Below are 27655 nucleotides of genomic sequence, written 5' to 3' on the forward strand. Positions count from 1 at the left end.
CTCGCAATTTGATGATGGTTTTTTTTTTAGCTACTACATATTATTGACTGAAAAGAACTGGTTAGGGAATTAGTGTCAATTTAATTTCAATACTCCAAAGGGTCTCCGACGTTTCTTTCTGAGTGTTAAAAATTTCGTTACAAACTTCGTGGCAATTTTAGTATACCCAATTCTGTGTATATTATTATATATATATATTACTGAGTAAGAGCACATGTAAAGCTAGATAAAAAAAATTTCCTATAATAAATAAAGACAATAAATTCTAAGTATATACACTGTAATCCGACTAAAAATTGCTTAATGAAAGACAACCAACGATAACAGGTTCCAAACAAAACAATAAGGCCAAGTAGACAATCGATCAAAAACATTTCACGTTTTTTTTTTTTTTTTGGTTGTGTATATTCAAATAGCTATTCGTTTATTGATTTGCGGTGAAATTCCCCCAGGCAATTCTTGCAACATCATGATTTTCGACGCATAAATAATATTTGAGCACAATAATTTGACAAGTACATACTATATATTTTTACGATTTCTCTAAACAATTGCATTAAAAACTCACTTAACAATATAAACCCGCAGAGAAAAAATAAAGAACACGATTTTTTTTTTATTTTTTTTTGTACTGTCGTATTACAAATTAAGGCGGCTGAGTTCAAAGCTTAAACTGAAACGTCATCTGGTGTACGTGTATGTATGTACTTGTATGTAAATACCAGCACACAATGGAATTTATTTAATAAAATTAGGTGCGTGGGCGGATAAAAGCGTACATAAAAACGTAGAACGTCTTTGGCTGCTTGTAATGTTATAGAGTATTTGTCATAATTTGATAGTAAAAATAGTAAAAAAAGGAAATATTGTATATTTTATGTTATGTATATTGTTCATGTTAAACATTAACTGCATTAATTGTATATAATATAAACACATCTCAATAAATTTATCACTTAAAATGTATATGATTTTTCATCACTTAAAAAAAAATCGTTTAAACTTTATGTTCAAATTCCAACTACATATGATATAAATCTCTAGTGTTTATGTCACAGGATAAGCATTTAATCGCGTAAATAATTTGTATTTTTGCGCTAGATCTCAAACTAGAAATATAGATAAGTGAATATGTTATTCATGCACATGCAGAACTCCGCGTTGTCACCAAAAGTGCAAGCGCAGTATTAGTTCGTTTGTCTATCGATAATCGATACTTTCACTTTTTAATGTCAGTGGTTTCTATTTTAAACTTACTTTTGCTGTTTTTTTTAATTTAAAATAGTTTAAATTTTGGAATATTAATTATCGAGTAAAATAACTAAATTGTGCTCTGACCGGACACCGGACACTGGAGAATTTAGTAAAAGTGCGCCTTATTACTCAGAAAGAAATAAAAAGTGTTGTGCTTTATCACTGCGGTTGATCCATGACATTTACTGTCGGATTTTGAAGTGGTTTTTTTGTATACAACTGCCGTGAGTATATCACTCAATTTATATAAAGTCTTTGAATTTAGTTTTAAATACAAAAATTTCATTGAAACCTTCCTACTTTTATTTTTTGTTTTATTAAATCGTTTAAAACTCTGAAACAAAGCACTTTTATTATCTGTTCGTGTAGAACTTTTTTCTACGAAATTTAAATTCTTACAACTTTTCCTTTGAAAGTTTTTCGTTAAGTCCAAATGTTGACTAAATTTTTCCAAAAATATGCGAAAAACGTGAAAAAACGTAAAGGAAGTACTTAAAGTCAAATTGAAGGACTCAAATATTTAGGGAGTTTTTTTTCAACAAAAATTTGTTTTTCATGAGTTCAAAAAGAAATAAAAAAAATTTGAAATAAAACACATATGTATGTATATGCGCATACGATATCGTATGCGCATATACTCGTATTCATCAGGAAATTAAAAGAAAAATTTAAGAAAGCTTTAAGTTGCACGAAATTGAATCAGAGCTGTGAGCGTATTTATGCCTCAAATTAACTTGCTGCTCTGTGGCTATTTAAGTTAGATAGGCAACGTGGTCTAAGTTGAGCACTAATGGCCGCTAAAGGGTGACACGTTTAAATTTTGCATCCTTTTTTTCCAAAGAAACTACTCATTTGTCGAAACCCTCAACCCTCGGTCACTGTAGAATATACCTGTCATACCAACTAATCGGTAAAAATCAACTACTTGTGTATATATCTATACGAAATCAGACATAAACAACTATCCCAGAAAAAATGAAGAATAACCGGTGAAAGTCAAGATACTGATCGGTATATATAATTTTTCATTACGACAAAAAGACACCCGGAAATTATAATTAAATTCCCCGTGTAAGTGATATTTCAAGAAATGTTGCTAAATTGGTAGGACTGTCGAACAAAGAATTTGTCTCAAATTTTGTATTTCCAACCAAATTTCGCTTGCGGAATCGGTGCGAATGTTGTAAAAGGCACACGGTGATTAAATTTTATCAAAAATACAAGACTACGAGTGGTACAAAACCTTCAAAGACGGTCGAAAGATCGTTGAAGGCACGTCTCGTTTTCGACGACCTTAGACCTCTTTAACTGATGAAAATATAGATATAAATAGATAAGCAAAATGCTGTTTTCAAGGGTACTGATCGGAGGAATAAGAATTTTGAATATTATTTTTTTCCCACACTGAAGTACCATAAAATTAGATAGATTTCAAAATCGACAAAAAATCAAAATTTTGACCAGTCTTTCGAGCATTACTTCAACACATTTATAGTAAAAATACCTTTTTTTGTTTCGCTTTTTAGTTATTTTTAAACAACAAAATCTTCGTCATCGGCAGACACCTTTATTTGGTGGGCCTCCTTTAGATCGCTTACGCATTCTAGGTGATCGAAATAAATCGCCGATTATTAAAGTACATTAGTCAGAGTCAGAATGTACATTATTTTTTTATTTATGAAAATAAAATTTTATTAAATAAAATGCCTCTAAGAAACTAAAAAAAACATCTTTCTGAGCTTTGTAAAAGTCTCGCAGGATATTTGATATTTTAGAAGTTGATTTATGTATGTAGTTTCTTCAACCAAAACAAAAAAATAAACCCATCAACAAATTCAAAATATATTTGTTTTGAAATTATTAATTACAACACTGATATAAGGATCTCACAGTAGTATTGGTATATATACATACATATATGCTCTACTATCCGTACTAAAAGTTTAAATATAAAAAATTATGTACGAGAACTATACAAACCTTTGGCTTGTAAAAAATAATCCCAAAGCTAAAATATATACACGTACTAATTTATTACACTTCACTGTCAAAGTACACAATTTTAAAATTTTCAGTTTTAGAATTTCTCTAAAAGTCTACTAAATTTTTTTTATTTTTCACAATTTTATTGCAAAACAATAACTGTTAATGTTGCTAAATAATTTTTAAGTTTTGCTTTTTTCCATTCAACCTTTTTTCGGCTCAATTATTTTGCAATATCGTGGATTTTTTTATTAGACTGATATGAGACGACCTGTCATAAGAGGCAGCTAATCTCCAACTAAAAGCCCTACAGATTTTCTAAGTACTTAAATAAAATTAAAGTAAATCTTTTATGCAATGTAAGTAGTTTGCTCAAGCAAATAAGAGCGCTATTGTTTTCGTTCAAGGGGGAGACGTAAAAAATACCCTGCATGAAAGAGAATTTGTTTGCTGAAATATTTCTTAAATTAGAATGTAGCTGATGAATTTGCTAGAAATATTTCTTAAATTGAAATGAAACTGATGAATTAATTGTGCTGAAAAAATTGAGATATTGAAGGTTATGACACAATTTAAACAGTAAGGCTTTCTGTAAATATTTCTAGAAGTATTTGAGACGATTTGTAGAAGCTCGATTCAAGTGATCTGCCTTCTGCGATGTATTTAAGGCGTATTCTGGCCTAGAAATTTGAAAAATTCGATTTTTCGCTGCATATTTGCAAAGATTAGACCTTCAAAAATGTGCACTCAAAAGGATTTTTAAAAATTCGAGTTCTTTTTCGGAATTACAGCGGTTTTTTTGACGTGGCGTGGCTTTTGTTTTACATCGTTCCATTTTAATATTAAATATTTTTAAAAAATTCGAAAAGGTCAAAAAAAGTATTGAAATGATATATTTTCAAGTCGGCGCCATCTTATGATTTTTTTTTTGTCAAATTTGAAAAATTTGAAAATTTGATTTTTTTGCATATTTTCAAAATTTATACCTTTAAAAATATGCCCTTAAACGGATTTCAAAAAATTCGAGTTATTTGCGGAAATACAGCAGATTTTGTGAGGCGGCTTGGTCTTGTATACAGCACTCTATCTTCTTCGATTTTGGAAAATTTTAATATTTTTAAAAAACTCGAAAAACTTTAATAATGAAGAATTTTTAAAAATTTTCATTTCAGGGGTTGAAATCATGTCAACCAGGTAGCACTGTTTTCTTTGCTTCACTCCAACTGCCTGTAATCAGACGACTTTTTTATTTTTAAAAAAATTTTTTTTTTAATTTTTTTTTTATTCATTAAATGCCAATATCAATCACATAAAAATGGATCATAAAAATGTTTTTATTTTTTTAGCTTGAAAATTGCTCAAAATTTAGTCGTCTATACCAAAATGGCGTCTTAAATACTTATATAATCAATAATTTCGTAGCATATATTTAGGCGCTTTACCTTTTTATTAGCAATTTCTCTCGTCCATCAAAGTATTTCATAAATTCTCAAACAATAAATATAAGTAAGTCCCACTTTTTCCTTGCCTTTCATACATTTTAATATGTCATGTAGGGTATAAAATGTTTACAGTGCGTTGCTATGGAGTAATTATTACTATTACTAGTAGTGCAATGATTCGTGCTTCTTCTTTATATACAATACATAATTATATATTTCAATACGTCAATAGTATTTCCATTTCGAATGTTAATTTATTGTTTCTTAATGGTTGCAATCGGCATATGGTTTGTGCGAATAAAATTTACTCAAGTGCAATTAATTGGCTGCGAAAATTCTTATTCTAAAAAACAGCACTGCATTTTGATGTGAGAAAATCATAAACTAATTGTTCTAAAACTAAGATTTGTAATTAAAGCGGCGGTATAAATAAACTGAAACAAAGTAAATGTTACTTGAAAATTAACTTTAAGTCAATATTTTATTGATATGTTCACAACAAAGTTACAAGCTCTTAATAACAATAATTTGTTATTGTAATGTAGAATTAACTTTTGTTATTATCTTTAATGGTTCTAAAATAAAGTATGTTGGAAAGAGTTGAAATTCTTTGGAAATAGTATAGAATTTGGCTACATACTGCCTAAGAAACTGCTCATTTGTCGATGCGATCAATATCGGACCACTCTAGAGTATACCTGCCATACGAACTGATCGATCAAAATCAAGTACTTGTATCCAAGACAGTGCTACAATATCGGATAAAATTGTTCAGACCGAACCGGATAAAAATATCGAAGAAAGAATTTGTCTCATTTTTTGAATTTTTACCAAGTTTCGTATGCAAAATCGGTGCGAATGTTGGAAAAGGCTTGCGGTGATTCAGTTTTATCAAAAATACAAGCCTGCGATCGTTGAAGACATGGCTCGTTCTGGACGACCTTCGAACTCTTCAACTGATGATTTTGGTGGATATTTTGAGTATGAAACGCGTTCTTTCTCGACTAGTCTCGATAAAGCTGACTTTTTTTTCAAAAAGAGTACGTAAACAGGTCTCTTTAGACATGCTTGATCGTGCGGATTGCGATTCCACATTCATGAGAGCATAATAAATGCCGATGAGACATGGGAAAAAACGAGCCTAAACCAAAAACACCACGCCAAAGCTGCCCAAAAATCAAGGTGGATGCTCTTTTTTCGATATTCGTAGCTTGGTGCACCAAGACTTTATACCGGAAGGACAGACGGTCAATAAGGGGTTCTATTTGGCCGTATTAAGGCGTTTGCGTGAGAACATCCGTCGAAAATGATCAGAATGGTAAAAAAAAAACAAACCATTGATCAACCACCTATTCAACAGATTTGGATCCGTGTGATTTTTTCTTGTTCCCCAAACTGAAATTTCCGGTCCGTGGAACCTGTTTTCAGTCGATCGAAGAAATAAAACAAAAATCACTGAAAGAGCTGAAGGCCATTCCAAAAAGTGATAATGAAAAGTGTTTCGAGGACTGGAAAAATTGTTAGCACAAGTGCAGGGGCGGATCAAGAGTAGAATTTTGGGGGGTACTATATAATTACTTCTACTGGTTCCATGATGATTTTTGTGGCATTTTGGAAATAATGTATAACTATTAGCTTTTTGGCGGTTCCCATAAGTGTATTAAACTTGGTGGGAACCACTTCGAAGGCGATAAAATTAATATAGTTTAATAATTAAATATTAAAATTATAATATAAAATATTATATATAAAATTATATAAATTAAATACAATTTTCGTAGACTTTTTTGACACAATGTACATATGTAGGATTATGAATTCGATTACAATGATAAACATTTGACGAGGTCACGAAGAAAGTAAACCATAGAAATTTTTATTATTTGTATTTATTGTATTTTATTATTTATTGCATTATTGGATTTCCATTATTGAGAAAAAAATATGCAAATATTTCTATTATTGAGAAACAATTTCACATTTCATGTAATATTTTAAAAACCAATTAAGTGCTCACATGACAAAAATGTTGTAATTTGCATATTTGTAAATTACCAGCAATTCACTTGCCAATAGGCCGCCTAGAACACTCGCACACGACCCACAACAAATCAAGTAAGGCATTTTATGAATTTAAATACCGTTAAGTGACAGCACACGATCTGAAATGCGAACATTGCCGCCCATATAGCCTATAAAAGGCTACTAGCCTCTCCTATGCACATATAACACATACACACACACACACGAGTGCTCATGAACTTGACTCGTAAATGTCGCAAATTTTATTGGCTGCCATTTGTAGGCGCGACAACTCATGCGCCTGCGAACCAATTAAAATTCATTTACATTTTAATTTTTTCCTGGACATGACTAACTGAATTATTTTGTAAACAAACGACATATATGTACGTGACACATATGTAAGTACGTGTGTATGCATAGATATGTGTAAATTATTGCTTATTGACTTATTGACTGACAAATCCTTTAGTTGGAAATCACAACCAGACATTTTCAATTTATTGCTTAATACTTAATTAATTCTGATACTCAGTTAAAGCACTTAGAATACAAGCACTGTCATAAAGTTAATTTAATTTAATTTTTTTCGATATTTTACTAATAGTTGTTTACACACTCAACAACAACAATATAGCAATAAAAGAGTTATCTACAAGTTTTTCATCAGTTCCCATGTACTAAGTACTATAATGCAAACATATGCCCTTCTCAGCTTAACGCACGCGACCGATCTTTTGTCGAACAGCGCCTCTCTTATGTTTTTGCTACCTCACCCACCCCACATTTTACCCCACATGCCTATATTTGCCTAATTGATGCTCATTTTTATGGCATCGTTTGCTGTTGTTGTTGTTTTTATTCTGCTATGATTGTTTGCTTTGTGTGTGAACTTGACCAAGAGGCCGATATAAAATATTTAAGTTATGCAAACAACACACACACACACACACAAACATATCGACATGTAGTCTTATTAACATATGTATATTTGTATATTTGTTGACCATTTGTATGCAGCGCCGCGTGCAATGGCATTGGTAGCGCGCACTCAGCCATGAGACTTCAATAAAATACAAGTATTGACGTGATGGAAGTGATGCTGTACTATTTATAGTGGCAACAACAAAAACAAGCAAAATTGTTGTTGTCTAAGTATTTCTTCCTATTGAAAAATTGCAAAGAATATTCCTAAATTATTATTTAAATGCATTGGCTGCAATGGGCGCCAGTGGAAATGCACACATGCTTATAAATATCTGACATGACAGTTGTAAAGCTTTGATTAGCATAAACTAACGGCAAACACAACAAGAACAGCAAGAAACATGAAAAAAACGGCTACACCGAAGCTATAAGACCCTTCAGAAATACAAAAGATTTCTTATTACAACTTTCATTGGTCAGTTTATATGGCAGCTATACGCTATAGTGGTTCGATCTGAAAAAATACTTCGGAGATTGCAGCGTTGCCTTGGAAAATAACCCTTGCCAAATTTGATGAAGATATCTGGTCAAATGAAAAAGTCTTCCATACAAGCATTTGATTCCGATCGCTCCGTTTGTATAGCAGTTATAGTATAGTTATGCTATAGTAGTTCTGCATCGGCGATTCCGACAAATGAACAGCTTCTTGGGGAGTAAACGAAGTATGGATCACTAAAACGAAAACTAAACGATTGAAATCAAGTTCTTGTATGCTTGCATTGTTCAGATCGATAAGATAAGGTAAGAGCCAGCACTGACCAGGCATGGTGCATGTTTCTCTTTTATAGAGCCAGCTGTCAACCATCTTCACGTGAGGTCATCTCATGACTTGTAAATCACATCAAATCGAGACGTAAGAGTCACCTGAGCACTGGCAAGGCAAGGTGAATGCTTTTGTTTTATAGAACCAGCTGTCAACCATCTTCACGTGAGGTCACCTCATGACATTCAAATCACATCACATCGAGATGAGAGAGCCGACATTCTACAGGTATGGTACCTGCTTTTCTTTTGTACAACCTGCTGGCAGTAAGCTTCCTGTGAGGTCACCTCGTGACTTTCAAATAACATCACATCAAGGCGCGATTCATACTGTGGGTAACCCAGATGCTTAAATCGTAGTCCTGCTAAGGCGGGACAAGTTCACAGGAGATGTACCATTGTTTTCCTGGTGCCCTGTTCTAGACATTTCCTGTCTTCCCGTTCTGTCAGCCCCATCCTGTATTCGCATTGTGTTCCTACAGTCTCTTCTATCGAGTGCCAAGAATTTTGTGTATTTCCGATCTACCGTTTTGCGCATGACTTTTGCCGTTTTGCACCCAGGTAGCTCGTTCCATCGGGTTTAGATTTTCTTTACCACGCTTCCATCGAGATCGACGTATAGACAAAGCATGGGTTTCCCAATGTTGATCACGTTTTCGGATGTTAGTCGTACACAATTCTTGACCTTTGTGTCCTGTTATCCAGTAGAAGTGAAGTTGCTCACCTCTAGCAATTAGTTCTGAGATCATCATAGGGCACCTACGCGTAAGATTTCACCTTAAGAAAATAGGAAAAGCGTATTCGACGGAATGCAGAGCATGCGCAGAGGAGGAGTAGACGCTGGAACTTTATTTATGCGAAAGCCCAGCCTTCAGCCGAATGAAAAAGAACATATTCCACTGCGCTCAATACTTCAACTTGAGAGACTTTGGGCATCTGGGTTGGATAGGAATCCGTTTTTTTTTTTACCAAATTCAATGAGTTGATGGATATATATTTTTTCAGTAGATCGAGGCACTTTTAAGCTAATTATTATGGTATAAGAGTTTCATATCGATTTTAGCATTTGCTTGCAATTGCCCCTCTTGTCCATGCTAAAGCGCTTGCTTAAAGACGAATTCGCTCGATTGGACCAGCTATCAGAGTAGTCTGTAGGCGTAAAGAAAAGAGGGGAGAACCAAAGACATCACAGTGTGGCAGGAACGGTGGCAAACCTCAACCAAAGGACAGTGGACCCACAGACTAATCACGGACATCCATTCGTGGATAGATAGACCACTTGGGGACCTAGACTTCCACCTAAAGGAAATACTGAGTGGTCATGCATGCTTCAGAAGCTATCTGTTCCGATTCCACCACGATAATATAACTCTGAGGACGTATTTCTTCAATGCCCTCGTTTTTCAAATGTAAGACTTAACGATAGTTTTTCGGTGGAAAATTTGACAGCACTCATGTGTCAGTATATTAGGCAGTTCGTATGTTAGATGAGACTTAAAGTCTTTCTCTTTCTCATGAAGTAATACTTAATCCGGGGGTTTCGTGGGAGGGATATGCGTTGGGAGTAGATTAGGTTTAGCGGATTAAAGTTCCGCACTCCGGCTTTTGATGCTTCCTCCTGCTTTAAAAAAAAGTAGTAAAAAATTAATAAAAAATACTCTCTTGCCTAAAATAAAGGAAGTGCACACATATGTATGTATGTTGGAAATATAAACCCCCCTGTTGCAGAGGGTGAGGAATAATTATTATAGTGTGTAGAATTATCTTGAATTATTTTTCATTTAAACCTCATTTAAGACTTTACAGTTATATTTAAAAGCGTTTTCTTATTTCTGCATTATTTATAAAATAATCTTCCTCCCTAATATTTACTCTAAGAATTACCCCAAAACCATTGTCAGCAACCTGTTGCATCACTATGAGTAACATATTCCCAAAGGCAACCGAAATCAATTGAAGCAACATGGTGCCTGCACCTGCCACCGCAAAAATTCCGTTTTCATTTCACCATTTCAGTTACTCGTCTGCATTCCCCAGAGGCACTTTGTCGCTGAGCCAGAAAAACGCACACAAACACAAAAGCAAAACATAAGCTACTATACAGTTAGAAAGCAGAGTAACACATTTTCATCTACATACACATACGTACATACAACTAACGCTGAGCCGCTTTCAACGGTATTTATGCGCGTACTTACCTATTTTGGAATTCGCTTGTGTGTGGCAAGGATGTTGACAAGGATAATCGCTGCGTGGCGTCTACTTCGGCTGACCGTGCTTTCGTGGGAATTGTGGTTGTGGTTGAACGGTTATTTATGTTGTCTTTCTTATTGCTATTGTTGTTGTTAGCGTTGGGTTGTTGCGTGGGTGGAAATGCTTAGCGTTGAATTCCTGTGGGAAAGCAATAGAAAGTGATTGTTGTAAGAAGCTCGGTGCAATTAAATAATGCGCTAAGGCTTTAAAAGCTGCTTATGGTGGTAATTAATCAGAAATTCGGCATAATATTTAATTTTGGTTTTATTGTTTTTAATAATAGTTTAACTAATGGTTACATTTGTTTACTGGAGATGTTTCAAAATTGCCCGATAAATATGTATATAACAATTTTTTTTTCTAAATAGAGCGCGATGTCATTGTCAGTATTTTGTGAAAAATTTTCAAGCTTTTTTATTATGGGGTTATATTCACTTGGAGCTCAGAAAAAGACATATTTTGGCACTGACATTTCTTGAAGGAACATTTTGTAGAGTAAAAAAATAAAAAATAAAAATCAGTGTACTTTAATAATCGAAGATAGATTTTGAAATGTTTTTATTACTTTGATACAGTAGCCGATCTGCAAGAGAACCTCTAAAAAGGTTTTTGGCGGAGGAGAAAATTTTCGGCTTAAAATTATCTCAAATCAAAGAATCAAAAAATAATAATAAATAAGAACACGGATAATGGATGATAGACTTGTCAAAGTTTCATTTTGGTCAAATAGTCGTTTTTGTGAAAAAAATCGATTATTATCAAAAAAGTTTTCCTGCAGCGATTACAACAAAAGTAAAAACAGCGTTTCAAATCGATCGGGGTCGCGTTTTAAAGTTTTGCCCAATTAGACTAAGAAAACAGCGTTTCGAAAAAACGTTTACATCCGTAGAACTATTTGCAGAACAAATTCAAAAATTAAATTTTTCAGAGAATATTTTCAATAATATTTATGTACATTCGATATATTGGGTTGTCGAAAAAGTTTTTTCGCATTTTGTCAATAGATGACGTTGCAGTCGTATATCTTCAGTGCTACCAATCACATTGTGTCATACCATATAGTGTTGGAAAGGTTAGATTTTAAGCTTTTAACCATTAAAAATTAAATTCGGGGAAGTTGAAAAAAGTTACAGCTGTTCAAAAATGAAATAATGAAGAAATTCGCTATATTTTAAAATTTTTATATAAAAAAGGGAAGAATGTTTCGCAAGCCACCAATGAAATTTGTGAAGTTTACGGATATGATGCTGTATCAGTTCGTGTAGCACAACAACGGTTCTTCGCTTTCGTTCTGGAAATTTCGAAATTTCGATTTACACTGATGGAATAATGTCTCTAGCGGAAAAATGACAAAAGGTGGTCGACCAAAATGTTACATATTTGTTTATATATTTATTGGTATAAATATAAAAAAAATAAGTTGAAGTTTGATTAGAAATAGAAAAAGATTTTTTTCGACTACCCAAACGTATTAGAGGGCGGGGTCCGGGCTTACTTTACAAAATTTTTTGCCAAGATATGCCTTGCCAATGTGTTTGAAGTCTTTGGAGCCGATTAAACTAGGTCAAAAATTCTTATAAGTACACTTATACTTATTTCCGAAAATATTTGCTGGGTTAAATTCAAATTATCGAAGAATATTTTCATGTATCGTATGTTTACTATAAAAATATGCAAAAAATAACATTTTTTGAAATTCACACTTGGATATAACACTTTAAGAAACTCATTTAAACGATGTTTCGGGAACTCTTGGGTAATTAACCAGTGATTTGACGGTTAGTTGGCTTGCTCGGTTATATTTCTCATAATTATCTCTCTAGCGAGTGTTATAAAAATTTGTGTGTTCAAAGCTTCTCATAAATCTCAAATATTTTTTCTTCGTAGATGGATGACCTTGCTCAGTGATTGCAATGTTGATAAATTTGTTTTCACATTTCCAAAAATCACTTTTTGTTAATGAAAATAAAAATCGCTAAAGCCTATCTCGTTTATTTTTGGCATAAAATAAATATTAATATTAAAGAGAAATATTTTTTTGCTTTAAAAATATTATCGATTAAATCAGATATATGTTTTTTATTTTTAATATTGTATATTTCTCACCCAAATTGTAAAGCGAAAAATATAAAGCAAATAGCCGCGAGCTATTCAATTTAAATATTCGCGCAGATTGAAAGCAGAGGCCGCTTCATATGGTCTTAACTGGTGGATACTGCTCTGTATAAATACATTTGTATGTGCGTATGTGAAATATGGTATATTATGTAAACATATACATGCTGTTTATACACATATTTCATATATTTACTACTGAAAGCCTCAAACATATATATTAACATATGATTATATGCCATCCACAATATGCTTCTTTTGGCACTTTTATAAAATGGCAAAAAAATAATTTCTTTGCTATTTGTATGTCAAAAAATTTCGAAAATTACATAAATTTAATGTATCGTCAGCTAAAACCTAAAACAACGCATCTTCAAAAAAAAATCGAAATTGATGTTTTTCTTGTTTACGATTCACTACATCGTATGATATATATGTATAGGGTGTTTTTTTTTAATATTAATTTTTTTCAATCCCCTCATGAAATTTCCGTGGAAACACCCTAAAAAAATTCCCTGAAAATTTGAGCCCTTAATATTAACATTAAGGACTGGGTCAAGACATGCAAAAATTTTCCTTTGAAAATACACAAAAATCGTGATTTTTTATCTTTAAATTTTTATAGCTCAGAGTAATTTTATTGCATCGCTTTAACTTTAGACACATATGTACTCGTATTTCTCAGAATTGAACACTCTACAAAAGTGCCCATTGCGACAAAGTCGAAACTGACACCGACGAGGTTGTACGGGGCTCTAAACCTGATTTTTCCACGAAAATCGCATTTTTTGGTGTTCATCTCGTAAATGACACCAGCTGTAGAAAAAATATAATTGACAAACTTGTGGGAAATTTTATTTGCTACAAAAAAGTTCCGAGAGCAAAATCGCTATCATTAATACTTCTCGAGATATTCGGCATTTTAAGTAAGGCTTTATGGAATTTTCATAGATGGTATGTAATAAAAAATCTATGAAAATTCCATCCATATGTCTATGGGTCTACTGCAAAGTCTTTATATTTTTTGCGTTATACATTTTTGTATATTGGGTAGTCGAAAAAGTCTTTTCGTATTTTTTATCAAACTTTAACTTATTTTTTTATATTTATACTAATAAGTAAATAAACAAATATTAACCAATTACTTTTCCTGAAAATTTTACGCTTTCATAGTAAAGTTAAATACTTGGTGTAATTGAACTCTAAATATTTATTTTTACACATACCTACACCTACTTAGCCAAATATACAAATAATGCAGGTTTTTGTTTAAAACGGCACGAACAGGCTTTAATGCGAAATTGTTAGCAATTTCCAACTAAAATATTTGGTTTAGTTAGTTCAACATTAATTACAATAGTAGTAAAGTAAATAGTAAAATAAATTAACTTGTTAGAAAAACACATACTATTTAGGAATTTGAAATTTGTTTTATTTTTTTGTTTGACAAACTCTGCATTGCAGAAAAAATAATTAATCGAAATTTCAATGAATTAAAACTTTATTTGCAAAATATGGTAAAAACTGTAATAATTTTATATATCCTTGTTACGATGATTGTTTCTCTGATTAATTTGAAACCATAAATTCGATAAATTTTGAATTTCTAATGTTGGAAAAAGAGCTTTCAACTGATGAAAATATTAAAAAAAGTGCAGGATATGCTGCTTGAAAGATAAGTGCTATAGAGATGGCAACAGAGCTCGACATCTATCGCGAGTCCGTTCGAATGATTTTGGTGGATATTTTGGGTATAAAACGCATTCTTGCTCGACTCTTCCTGATAAAGCTGAATTTTTTCAAAAAGGGTACCGTAAACAGGTCTCTTTGATCGTACTGATTCCAATATCACAATCATTGGGAGCATTATAACTGCCGATGAGAAATGGGTTTATGAGTTTGACATGCAAACAAGACAACAAATCATCGGAATGCTCATTATCATGGTATCAAGCCACGATTGTGACCGAATTTAAAGCCAAAAACGCAATAATTCCATCGATCAATCACCGTCTTCACCAGTCTGGGGTCGAATGTGATATTTTCTTGTTCCCCAAACTAAAATTGCCGCTCCGAGGAAAGGTGTTTCGAGGACTGGAAAAATTGTTGGCATAAGTGTATTACATCTGGTGGGGATAACTTTGAAGGCGACAAAATAAATATTGATGAATAATTAAATATTTTCCATTTTATTTACAATTTCCAGGTAATTTTTTGTCACAATCTCTTTTTTATTGTACCTAACTCTGGAAGTTAATTTCAAACTAAGGTACTAACCGATGAGAAAGAAAGAGAGAGGGTAATTATTTTTAAAGGGGCAGCAAACGGGCATTAAAGGGAGCGAAGAGCGTTCTGAGTAGAGTATCTTTTGAAAATTTAGACATAAATATTTAAGGCAACTTATCAAACAAAATGTTGGATATTATCATCAAAAACTAATCGTTTATGGACAAACATTATCGAATTTAAACGTTTAGGACTCGAAATAAATAGAGAGATATCCCACACCCCATTTTAACACCCTCACTTAAGAGAAAGAATAATTTTGACGATTTTCTCCTAAAAAACCGGCGATTTGGGGCACAATTATAATTTTCAAAATTTGTGGGTAAACTCATATTTAAAATTTCTTGAATAAAAATATGACCCTTGCGATTTTGCGATCTTTATATTTTCTCTACAACCGGCAGTTTAGAAGTTATAAGCATTTTTGTATTCGGCGGCTGCTTGCTACATGCTTCTGGTCGCCTGGTAGATATCTAAGGTTTTGGCACCAAATTGAATGCAATTTTTCTGCAGCGGCGGCGGATGCACTAAAAATTTGTGTGGTGGGTAGCATACGCAAAGGAGAGAAATTGGGAACACGGATGCGGGGCATACACACCTGCCGGAAATAGGAACAGGTCACCGGACCGGAAATTAAATTATGGTACTATACTTCCGGTCCGAAAAAATAACAGGAAGAAATGAAATTACGATACAATGCTTCCGGTTTGAAAATTTAACAGGAAGTCATAAAACGGAAACGGACTACCGCTTGTAAAGATCGGGGTGGGAAATGAAATTACGGTATTATACTTTCAGGAAGTCATAAACCGGAAACGGATGCATATTTTACTTCCGTTTTACAACATCCGGAACGGATATTACCGTCCATATTTTCTAGCTCAAAATTATGACCGGATGTTAGAAAACGGAAATAAAATAAAGCGGAAATGACAATTATATCCGTTTTCGGTTTATGACTTATTGGTATGTTTTCAGACCGGAAGTATAGTACCGTAGTTCCATTTCCGGTCGAGAACCTGTACCCATTTTCGGGCATTATACATATATGCCCGCTTCCGTGTTACTACCCATTTCTCTCCTTTTCGTATGTTACCCACCACGCGAATTTGTAGTGCATCCGTCGCCGCTGCAGAAAAATTGCATTTAATTTGGTGCCAAAACCTTAGATACCAGAAATTTAGAAAAATAAAAATGTGTTCCAAATCACCGACTTTTAAGAGAAATTAGGCGATTTGAATACATTGTTTAGTTAAGGCATGAGGTTAAAGCTTTGTAACTAAAATATTAGGGTTACAAAAAAAAATTGCGCTCCACAATTTGCTTCATTTCATTTAAAACATTCAACCAAATTCTTAAAGCGGACAGAACAGTCCTTCATTTGGGAAACTGTGAATATCTGGAGTAATAATAAAGACTCGATTTTTCAAGAGTTCTACAGAAAATCTCATAAGAAATTCCTTTCCAGCATGAAATCACTCCCCATACCAACCCGGATTTTAATTTTCCCGAACATATTTATCCACCCCATAAAAGTGCATAAACGTATTTGAGCAAAGAGCCACAAGTGGTTGCTACTGTGTGCTTAGAATGCCCGTAACACAGTTCAATGAAATATTTGATAGAAAAATAAGCAAAAATTATGGTCGCCATAGTTCAGCACGAAACATCTGGTATGAAAAAAATTATTAATCGACTTTTTAGACGAGTGTGGAGGCCTTTGAAAATGGTAAAAAGTGGTAGAAATTCATTGTAGGCTGAAACTCATTGGAAACGAAAAATAAAATAACAAAAATGAAAGCAAAAATAATTTACAGGTAATTTGTAGATGGAAAGAGGAAGGAGCACGCGAAAAATATGCCTGAAATCAAGCTTAATCTAATACAGCACATTGGGATCATATTAAAATTTTACGCACAAAGCTGAGAGCAGACGAAGTTTATTGTCTAAATTTATGCCAAAGATCGTACAAATTGTAGCAGAAATTTTAAAATATTTAACGGTTGATCTGTGGTCGGGAAGACGAAAGTGAGCGGCGTGGTTGAATTTTTAAGGCTTATAAACAGTTTATCTTGATATCCGGCTAAACTATGTGTTTAATAGAAAGAAGTTGTATGGCAATGTTGTAGATAATAAATAGATGTAGATATAACTTTTGTGTACAAACTTTATGTGAAACAGTCAAATATACCAATTTTTAGTTCTTGGTTTTCATCTTGTGTCGGTTGTATCTCGGTTTATCTTGATTTCTGGTAAAACTAAAAGTCCTATAGAAAAAAGTTGTATGGCAATGTTGTAGGTAATGAAAAGATCTATAACTTTTTTGTCCAGACTTTTTTCACATAACCTCAAAATTTATTTGAAAATGCTAATAATCAAATTTTTTGGTTTTTTATTTGAAAATTAAAAAAATATACAGAAGTAGTGTGTTTGGAAAAAAAGTAGGTAACTTTACGCCATAATTTCGGGAAAGAAAAACATTTTTATGAGAAAAAAATACTTTTTTGTTCAAATTTTGTTTAAAATTTATGAAATTATAGTTATTATGACTATGTTATTAATTTTATTTAACCTATACCTTTGTAAATATTTATTTTGATTAAAATTGAAACAAATTCGTTATTATTTCGGCTACTACAGCGTAAGCGGTGTCTACGCCAATAAAAAATAAGAAAAATTATTTTTTACTTACTCTAACTTTTGTCGAAACTTTCACATATTTATAACAGCAATTTGTTGGTATATATTATTACTGGCCGTCATCTGCTTATAAGCGCGCTTTTTAACTAAAAATATTTTTCACTTAAAACTTTATGCTCACACTAAAAGTACATATTAATGTTTTTTACGAAATTGTACGTTTAATTATTTTATTTTTATTTTTTAAGTTCACGTCAACACATCAAAACTGCATTTATTTCCATTTAGCAAAACTACTTGCTTCAGCTATTAAATGTCTTTTATTTTTGCTTAACACTTTGTAGATATTGAAAAATAAAAATGTTCTGAAATAAATAAATTATATGTATTTGTTATGCCAGTATATCCACACGGCAGCTGGCAGCTGGAAACACACTTCCATCAGCAACGAGATCTCGTCTCGCACTGACTAAGCAAGTGGCAGATGTCCTGGCAGGATGCTGTTGCCGCTGCCGCTGCTGTCGCTGCTGTTGTTGTACAAATCTATACATATATACATACATATGTAGACATGTGTTTGTAGTTGTACAAGCCATACCCATAAGGCAGCATGCCGGCGGACAGGCGCAGCACGCAAAGTCACTCAGCAGCTGAATGTGAGGACAGCCATGCATCGCTGCGTTGCAGATTACTTTCCAAGTTTTACAGCCTGTTGCTGGCAGCGCAGCAACAGTTGAGTGGAGTTTTCTTTGCTTTCTGTGCTGTTGCATTAATATACATACATACATATGTACATACTATGGTGTTGACATATATGTAAAAGCACATGTATTTAAACTGGCTATCAGCAGTTATATGCATGTACATACATATGTATATGTAAATGTATGCGCTCGGAAACACTTGTTGGTCCAATGCAGTGCGAGGCAGAGCAAAAAGAGTTTGTTTCATGCCTAATTGACTCCGCGTGCAATTCTCATGCTTAAAGTATATGGCGGTGCGCCGGTGCGTATGAGTTATGTGAAATGAGTAATTGCAGGCCTTATGCTCATATGTATATGTATAAGTGCATGTGTGTGTATGACTATTGTAATTAAAAAAGTGTTTTTTTACATTAAGACATACACAATTGCTTTTAATAGTAATTTTTCATTTATGGATATAATATTTATTGGACATAATATATGTTCATAGTTCATAATAAATATATACAACATAAATACAAACATACGTTTGCTTGCCGTTTGTGAATTAATATATATATTTTTGCGCTTTCTTACTCAAGTAAAGCCTACAATCAGGGCAGTCTTTACTTTGTGCTTCGTTCTTTTAGAAAGTGTTAAATGTTTAAACTCAAAGAAAAAAATGAAATATGAGTAGATTGCAATGTCTTTAAGCTCTATTACATTACATATAATTTTAGTGAAAAAATAAAAAAGATTTATAAAATTTATAATATTAAAAAATTATTTATTTTATAATATTAAAAAAAAAATAATAAAAAAAAATTATTTTAAAAAATTGACACTAAATTCGTATTTAAGAAGCAAACTTTAAAAATATATATAAAATAATATTTAGGCCTTCTCGTTATATTGCATTTGGTTTCTCTGCTGCAGAACTATAATATTTACATTTTTTTTAATTTCAATAAACCATTTTTGTAAAGCAGTAAATCTATAAGTTTTTCGATATATAATGTCTCTTTTGTCATTGAGTTATGAAATTCATATTTTTTTGCATTCAAAAAATCAAACTTTTACCGTTAATATCTTTTAAACGGTTAGATTTACGAAAAAATCGTAAGAATTTTTTTGTAGAGCATTCAATTATCTACAAAATCCACAAAACGGCATATTTTTTCAAGTAGAGTTATTTGATTTTTTCTATCGTGTTATGAGAAAAAATGGAAAACTGTAAGGCGGAAGATTAGCTAAGAACCTATTTTTCGGAGTACCAAGCAAGACAAATATTCGTTTTTTATCCACCCTAGTGTATATTATTATTTTTTTAATATTATTTTATTTTTAAAATTTATATTTTATTATTATTAATTTTTTTAGTTTTATTTTTAAAATATTTTTTTTTAATATTTTTATATTTTTAATTTTTTTTTTATGATTAGCAATTTTCTTAGTGTAGTTTTTAAAAATTTTGTTTAATTTTTAAAAACAGTGGGTTTTTAATGTGCTGTGAGAAAATTTACATTTTTTATGAACAACATTCCTTTTTATATATTACTATATTTTCTTGTATTTAATATGTTTTTTTCTTTTATTTATATTTTTTACTTTGTTATTATTATTTTTTTTATATAATTCTTAAAAACCATTTTTGTCACTATAATTAATATTTATCATAACAATTAAAACAAAAACATCAAATATAAGATTTTATAAGAAAAATCCCTGTAAACAGGTAAAATTGTTTAAAGTTTTGTTTAAAAAAACTTTCAAATTGATGCACAAAAAATTAAAATAATTATCATAAAATTTGTTTTCAACTTTGAATGATGTATTTCTAATATCATTCACCTCTGTATGAAAAGATATTAATATATGAGAAAGTAATCAGTTAGGTTTGAAAATAATTGAAATCAAAAGCAACAAAAAAATTTTGTTTGCTATTTTGTTTATTTATTGCCACTTTTCAATCCTTTTTTATATTTTTAAATTATTTTTTAATTCTGTTTTTAATTTATATTTTAAAATTTTATTTTATTTTTTTGCTTTTTGAATATTATTTTTTTAATTCCATTTTTCATTTTATTTTTTTCTATTATATTATTTTTTCTATTTTTATATTTATAATCGCTAAACAATTATTATTTATTTTTAATTATATTTTTAATAGCTTTTAATTGGTATTTTAAATATTTTTTATTTTTTTTACTTATGTTTTGAGTTCTATTTTCATTTTATTTTTTTATTTTATTTGTTTTTTAATTCTATTTTATTTACTTTTAATTAATATTTTTAATAATTTTTAATAATTTTATTTATAATTCCATTTCTTATTTATTTTATTTTTTTCTGTTTTAATTTTGTGTATGGTTAAAAAGATTATTGTTTACTTTCAATCTTTATTTATTTTTTAAGTTTTTTTAATACTACTTTTATTTATTTTAAGTTGATATTTTTAATATTTGAAATTTTTTCTTTTATTTTTATATGTATATGTATATTTTTATACATTTTTTTATTTAATTTTTCTCTTTTTTTAAATGAAATTTTTTTGATTCCATTTTTTAAATAATATTTTTTTTTAATATTTTCTTTAGGGTTTTTTCTATTTTTTCTCTCCACAGCTAGGTTGTATTCATAATTCTTGAATGACAGGCGTCAATTTGCTTTATGTTTGTTGGCATATTCAAAACTATTCAGCAAATAACAATACAACCGACCGGATTTCGAATAAGTGCCGTGCGCCGCACGTGTTCTAATTGCGATTATGGCGAAAAAATGTTTTTGTGCTAAAAGCTATAATGTTTATATGTATGTATCCATTATGTTCAGCGAAAATCAAAAAACTCAAGTAAACACATTCTTAAGTCACATTTATCACTCAGTTGTCACTTCAAATATGGTTGCTATTGTTTCTTACTTCCTTTGACATTTGGAGCTAGAAATCTTTGCTTTATGTTAAATATATACATATATATGCATAAGTAACATAAGTATATATGTGTGTATGATTAAGTATATTTGCTCGTGCGCATTCTAAGGCATACTGAAGCAACAGGTAAGCAACTTTTTATCCGCTACAAACATTTAATTACATGAAAAAAATATTAAAAGCTAAAACCCAATGTTCTGTCTGCGTGCTTGACGCTGTATTGGGGCAATTTGTGTCGCCTTTTTCTATATTTTTTTACACTTCGGTATAACTTTTTCTCACTCGTGGCTGTTTTCTGTGCCAAGTTGGATAAGTTTGCAGTAAACGGCAGGTAAATGTTGCATGAATATAATAATGACTTTAATAATATTAAATCGTTATTTCAATGCTCAAGAAGTATTGAAAGTTCTCCTTCAAAATATGATTTTTGATGCAAGATACCAAACTTATTTTTTTCTTAAAATTGGACCATTCTTTCTATGTTTATCTATTTTGAATTCAATATAATCTGCGCCAACTGCAGGCATTAGAGCGTTGAAAGTAATATTTACTCTTTTTTTATTTTATTTTTTTTTTATATTTTGTAAATTTTTGTTTAAATAAATATAAATACCATTTATTTGAAACACCTTTTACCATAAGTTTGACATTGAATTTTCATCGGAACGTATTTTTATTAATTCAGCTTTCATTAAGACAGTCTTTAATAGCTTTAATATTAAATTTTATCATCAATTTAATGATTTCTAAAAGCAAAATTGAAATAAACACCACCGCGCTGATATCGGAAGCGACCACCGGCTTTGACGTTTCGCGCGCACTTGATTCTTGTGTGGTTTCTTCGATGCATCGCAACGGGTTTCTTCATAAACTGTTGACCAAAGCGATTTTTACCACAAAAACTGGCCAAGCCGGTCTTCTTTAGCAAGCGGCTCGTTATCTATTCATGAGTCTTTACATTTTTTGGCTACTTATTAAAATGACGTTTGAAAAAATGCCTGAAAGCAAGTTTAATCTAATAAAGCACATTGGGATCATATTAAAATTAGACGCACGAAGGTGAGTCTAGAGGAAGTTTATTGTCTTAATGTATGCTAAAAAGCGTATGAGTTGTAGCAGAAATTTTAAAATATTTAACGGGTTTGGGAAGAGGAAGCAGAGGAAAAGGAAGGCGTGGTTGAATTTTTAGGGTTAAAAACGGTTTATATTCATTTCCGGCTAAAATATGTATCATATAGAAAAAAGTTATATGGCAATGTTGTGGATAATGAAAAGACATATAAATTTTGTGTACAGACTTTTGTTACATAACCTCAAAATTTATGTGAAAAAAAGGCAAATAACAAGATTTTTAGTTTTATATTTTAATTTCCACAAACTTTTTTTTACTTAATTTTGTGCAAGCTTATCTTCTTATGTACCAAAAACGAAGTAATTTTCTTGCTTTGCGATTAAAAACGAACGTCATTAAAAAACTAGTAATTTAGAATCTTTGCGCGTTTTGTTCACAATCCACTTTCATTGACATGAAAAAAATTCGAAGCAAGAATTCGAAGAATATTTTTCTAGTTCAAATGTATAAATATATAGTTATGAGTGCATAGCTAATAAACTCATTAGTAATTTCAAGTTGTTGCAAGTTTTTTTCCTATTTTTATAGCCTAAAAAGAGTATATTAGGTTGGCCATGAAGCATGAAATACATACCCAGTAGGAAACGTCGGGGAACATAGAACATATAAAGTATAAAGACATCGATCTGAAAATTGGCACACATAGTTTTCTTCTCAAAAAGCTGCTTATTTGTCAGAATTGTCGTTATTGGAGCATTCTAGCTTTTAGCTGCCATACAAACTGAACTATCAAAACTAAATTCTCGTATGGAAAACTTTTTTATTTGACAAGATATCGTGACGAAATTAGGCATGGTTAATTGTGAAAGACAACGCTATAATTTTCGGACAAATTCTTGAGATCAGATAACTATAACATATAGCTGCCATACAAACTGAACTATCAAAATCTAGTTCTTGTATGAAACTTTTTTATTTGTCGAGATATTTGCCCAAAATTTGACATGGTTTATTGTCGAAGACAACGCTACAATCTCCGAAGAAATCATTGAGATCGAATAACTATAACATATAGCTGCCATACAAACTGAACAGTCAGAAACAAGTTAAAGATTATTTTATACCCTTTTACCTACCAGAAATGCACTTGTGTAGGGTATTAAAGCTGGCGTGTAGCCGAAGTCAACGTCGTTTTTTGGTTTAAATCTTTTTTTTTTTTTGCTATATTCTTTGAATTTTTTGCGTTATCAACAAAACAAGTTTTACTACGAAAGTAATCGCAAAGCGAACTCGTAATTTTTTTATAAATTCATTATCGAAATTGAAGGTATCACACTTGTATGAATAATCATAGCATTTAACTAATCTTAGCTGTACCATATTTTTGTAATGAAGCACGTTTTGAGTGTAGACTGTCTTTCCAGATCAGTATAGTAGCAGAGTATAAGATGGCATTTAAATACATGTTTGAAGCTTAATATACAATTTGGCTAATTATTGACAGCCCACTCGAGCTTTGTGCTCTTATAAGTGTTGTTATTAAAGTGTTGTTACAACAAATTGCACCCATTTACCGAAATAATTGCAGAGGACTCTAAGTCTAAGGAAATGTCAAAGAAAATGAAAATCGCAAATGAAGCGAGAAATTGCTGATGTTTAACGCGCACGCGGCGACAAAAAGCGCGTTTATTAAATTATTGAAATGTTATTATATTTGAAGAAGTAAAAACATACATACATACATATGTATATGCCTACATTCACACCCGCTTCAATAACCACTGGTATGCAAAAGCGCCTGCGGTTCAAACAATTCTACAGCCGCTCACAGCAACAAATAAAAAGGCTGGCGCACACAAATATGCTGTCCGTCCTATTGCCCTTAAGATCACACCATATCATTAAAAATCCGACCACTTTGCATCTCACTAACTCGATTCACACCGAGGCGCCCTTTTTTTGCTGATTTGCTTATCGACAAGTTGGAACAATTGTCACTTCCATGCGCAGCAGCCGCTCGCTAACAGACACAAAAACGCACACACATACACTTATAAGTATGTGCTTACAATTACATTTTGTTCTCATTTTCGGTTTATTAATAACTCCAACCCTAAAACACTCCGTGGCCTCGCCCACAATGCCACGCATATTTTCACATTTTCCATTTCCATTTGAGGATTTCCTCGGCTTTAATAGAGCGACGCTTTATGGCATCTATTTACATATGTATATCTGTGTGTGTATATGCAATATAAATTTATTTAGCGACTTCGGTAATAATATTTGAAAATTCGCATAAAATGAGTAGTTCAATATATACTTCCCAAACTACTCCAAAACTGGTGACAAATAGATGCAACTTTCACACACTGAACAGGATACATTAAATTTGCCACGAATTTTTTAATACCCAAAAGAGCGTCGGATACCTTAAAAATATATATATAAATGATCAGCATTATGAAGTCCATTTGAGTCGAGTTAATCATGTTTTTGAGGTATCAAAGTTAATGTTTTCTCAAAAAACAAGAAAGTTTTATATACCTTCCATTATCAAATATTTTTTATTAGAATTACCTCCAGATTAGTTCGGAGTGGGCCACAACAGTGTCGAAATTCAAAATATTAGCTCCAAAAATTGTATAGGACCAGTTATGGACCAAAAATAACTAGTTATACAAAAATTGCAATTCATTATAGTTTCCAGTTTAGCTCAGAGTAGGCCAAAACAGTGTGAAAATAAAAAATATTAGCTCCAAAAATTTGATCGGACCAGTTATGGATCAAAAGTAACTAGTTATACGAAAACTTCAATTCATTACAGTTTTCAGTTTAGTCCAGAGTAGTCCAAAACAGTGTCGCAATTCAAAATATTAGCTCCAAAAATTTGATCGGACCAGTTATGGACCAAAAATAACTAGTTATCCGAGCATTTCAATTCATTACAGGCATTTTTTTGGGGTGATGTCAGTTACTTGTGTCTTATGTGGTGTAGGACTTCTCCAAAAATTTTATCGGCCCAGTTTTGGACCAAAAATAACTAGTTATACGAAAATTTCAATTCATTTCAATAATTTTTTGGAGTGAGGCCAGTTACTCGTGGCTGGTGTCTACGGTATAGGACTTCAATGTCAGCAGAGCACGGCTCAAGTGTCTAAGTGTGTCACTTGCAGCTATAGACATACATATGTACAGAAACGAGTGCAGATATGTGTGCAGATATGTAGGGAAACACACTTGCTACAGATTATTTTCAGTAAAATTACTTAATTATCTGTTCATGTAAATTTCAAAAAAAAACGAATTTTAATAAAAAAAAAAACGTTCTAAAGCCATGCGAAATGCCGAAGTTGGAAACTTTTCATTTATGCTGGTCAGGTCGAATTTTTGTAGATAATTCATGTGCGCAGTTGGAAAGGGCGATTGCGTGGGCTTTGAAGTTAGATATAGGCAAATGTATGTATTATTTATGTAATCTCCAACTGCTCACAGCGATGTGTGTCTGCTTTTGTTGTAAGCGCTGACACATATACTTACATATTTACATGCCTGCAAATGTGCGTGCTTGCAACTACAAAAAAAGAATTTATTTTAAATAGTGAGATATAAAGAACAAAAGCTTTAGCCGCTCATGCAAACTATTTTAATTTCCTTTTTCCGCCTCTTGTGGGGAGTAAATGACTGACTGCCTGACCAATATTGAAATAGCAAAGGCTTTTGCTGTCAAATACATGCACAAACACAATTGAAGTACGGCTGACCATCACTTAAGCTATCAAATTGCTATACTCGTACCAAAAATAATTGATAAATTTAGCTTATTCTATTTAAAGATATTTCTTATTTAAGATATTTTCATTGTGGACTTATAGAGTGGAAATATTTTTTTTATACTCACCAGTCATTTTATAGTCCGTTTTTTTAACTTATTGGGACGCTAGTTCGGCGTAAAAGTTTTCGCGATGAGGCTCAACTTCGTAAGAAATGCTATGACGAATAAGTAAGCTCTAGACTCTGCAGTCTCTTAAAGCACCAATCACATTTTATTTTCGAATAAAAAAAAATGAGCTCGCCCACTTTGTACAGAGCTTTCTCATACCCAAAGACTCGTAGACTTTAGAGTGCCTGCTATCTGAAGCAACTTCACTTTACGGTCATCCAAAGTTGTTTTGTGGATTTTTTTGATGTTTTTGTCGGTAACAACCTCTTTTGGGCGTCCACTGCGCTTGTCGTCCTCGGTGCTCATTTCACCACGACTAAACTTCGCAAACCATTATATCCAGAAACTCATCTAGCCAAGTTTTTGCTTCAACTGTATTATCCAGGTTCTTCTCCACCAGGTCTTTCCAAGGAATTAAAGATCTACCTCTTCCTCTGCTTCCCACGGCGGATACTGCGTCGAATACTCCCAGAGCTGGAGTGTTTTCATCCATTCGGACGTCAAGACTTAGCCTCTCTTAATTCGCTGAACTATGTCATTGTCGTCGTAGATCTCATGCAGCTCATCGTTTGCATCGACAGCGATATTCGCCCCGTTGCCAAAGCGCAAAGGACCGTAAATCTTCCGCAGAACCTTTCTCTCGAAAACTCGTAACGCCAACTCATCAGCTGTTGTCATCGTCCATGTCTCTGCACCTTACAGCAGGACAGGAGTAATGAGGGACTTATAGAGCTTGGTCTTCGTTCAACGAGGGAGAACTTTACTTCTCAATTGTCTATTCTGTCCGAAGTAGCACCTGTTGGTAAGAGTTATTCTGCGTTGGATTTCGCAGCTGACGTTGTTGCTAGTGTTAATGCTAGTTCCAAGAGAGACGAAATTATCTACGACTTCAAAGTTATGACTGTTAACGGTGACGTGGGACCCAAGACGCGAAGAAGATAGACGAAATTATCTACGACTTCGAAGTTATGACTGCCAACAGTGAGGTGGGTGCCTAGTGGCGAATGCGACGACTATGTATTTGTTTGATGACAGGATATATTTCGTCTTGGCCTCTTTCACTACCAGACCCATTTGCTTCGCTTCTTTGTCCAACCTGGAGTAAGCAGGACCAACGGCGCGGTTGTTATAGCCAATGATATCGATGTCATCGACGTACGCCAGCACTTGTATACTTTTTTAGAAGATGGCAACTTCTCTGTTTAATTCTGCAGCTCGAATTATTTTCTGCAAGAGTAGATTGAAGAGGTCGCACGAAAGAGCGTCGCCTTGTCTGAAACC

General features: G+C 32.3%; 1 protein-coding gene across 3 annotated transcripts in view; it reads right to left on the minus strand.

Annotated features, from left to right (window-relative positions):
• Positions 1-18151, minus strand: part of LOC126757387 (synaptic vesicular amine transporter) — a 59384-nt gene extending 41233 nt beyond the window's left edge. The window contains exons 1-2 of one of the 3 annotated variants that reach the window (XM_050471258.1): positions 17797-18151; positions 10649-10841 (exon numbers count right to left, since the gene is read on the minus strand). The gene's annotated coding sequence lies outside the window, so the exon portion shown is untranslated. Of the gene's footprint in view, positions 1-3234; positions 3497-10648; positions 10842-17796 lie in introns of those variants that run through there. The other 2 variants (XM_050471260.1, XM_050471256.1) reach the window with 2 other exon arrangements.
• Between the last annotated feature and the right edge of the window lie 9504 nt (positions 18152-27655).

This window comes from Bactrocera neohumeralis, chromosome 4 (genome assembly GCF_024586455.1).
Source record: "Bactrocera neohumeralis isolate Rockhampton chromosome 4, APGP_CSIRO_Bneo_wtdbg2-racon-allhic-juicebox.fasta_v2, whole genome shotgun sequence".
NCBI classification, from domain to species: domain Eukaryota; kingdom Metazoa; phylum Arthropoda; class Insecta; order Diptera; family Tephritidae; genus Bactrocera; species Bactrocera neohumeralis.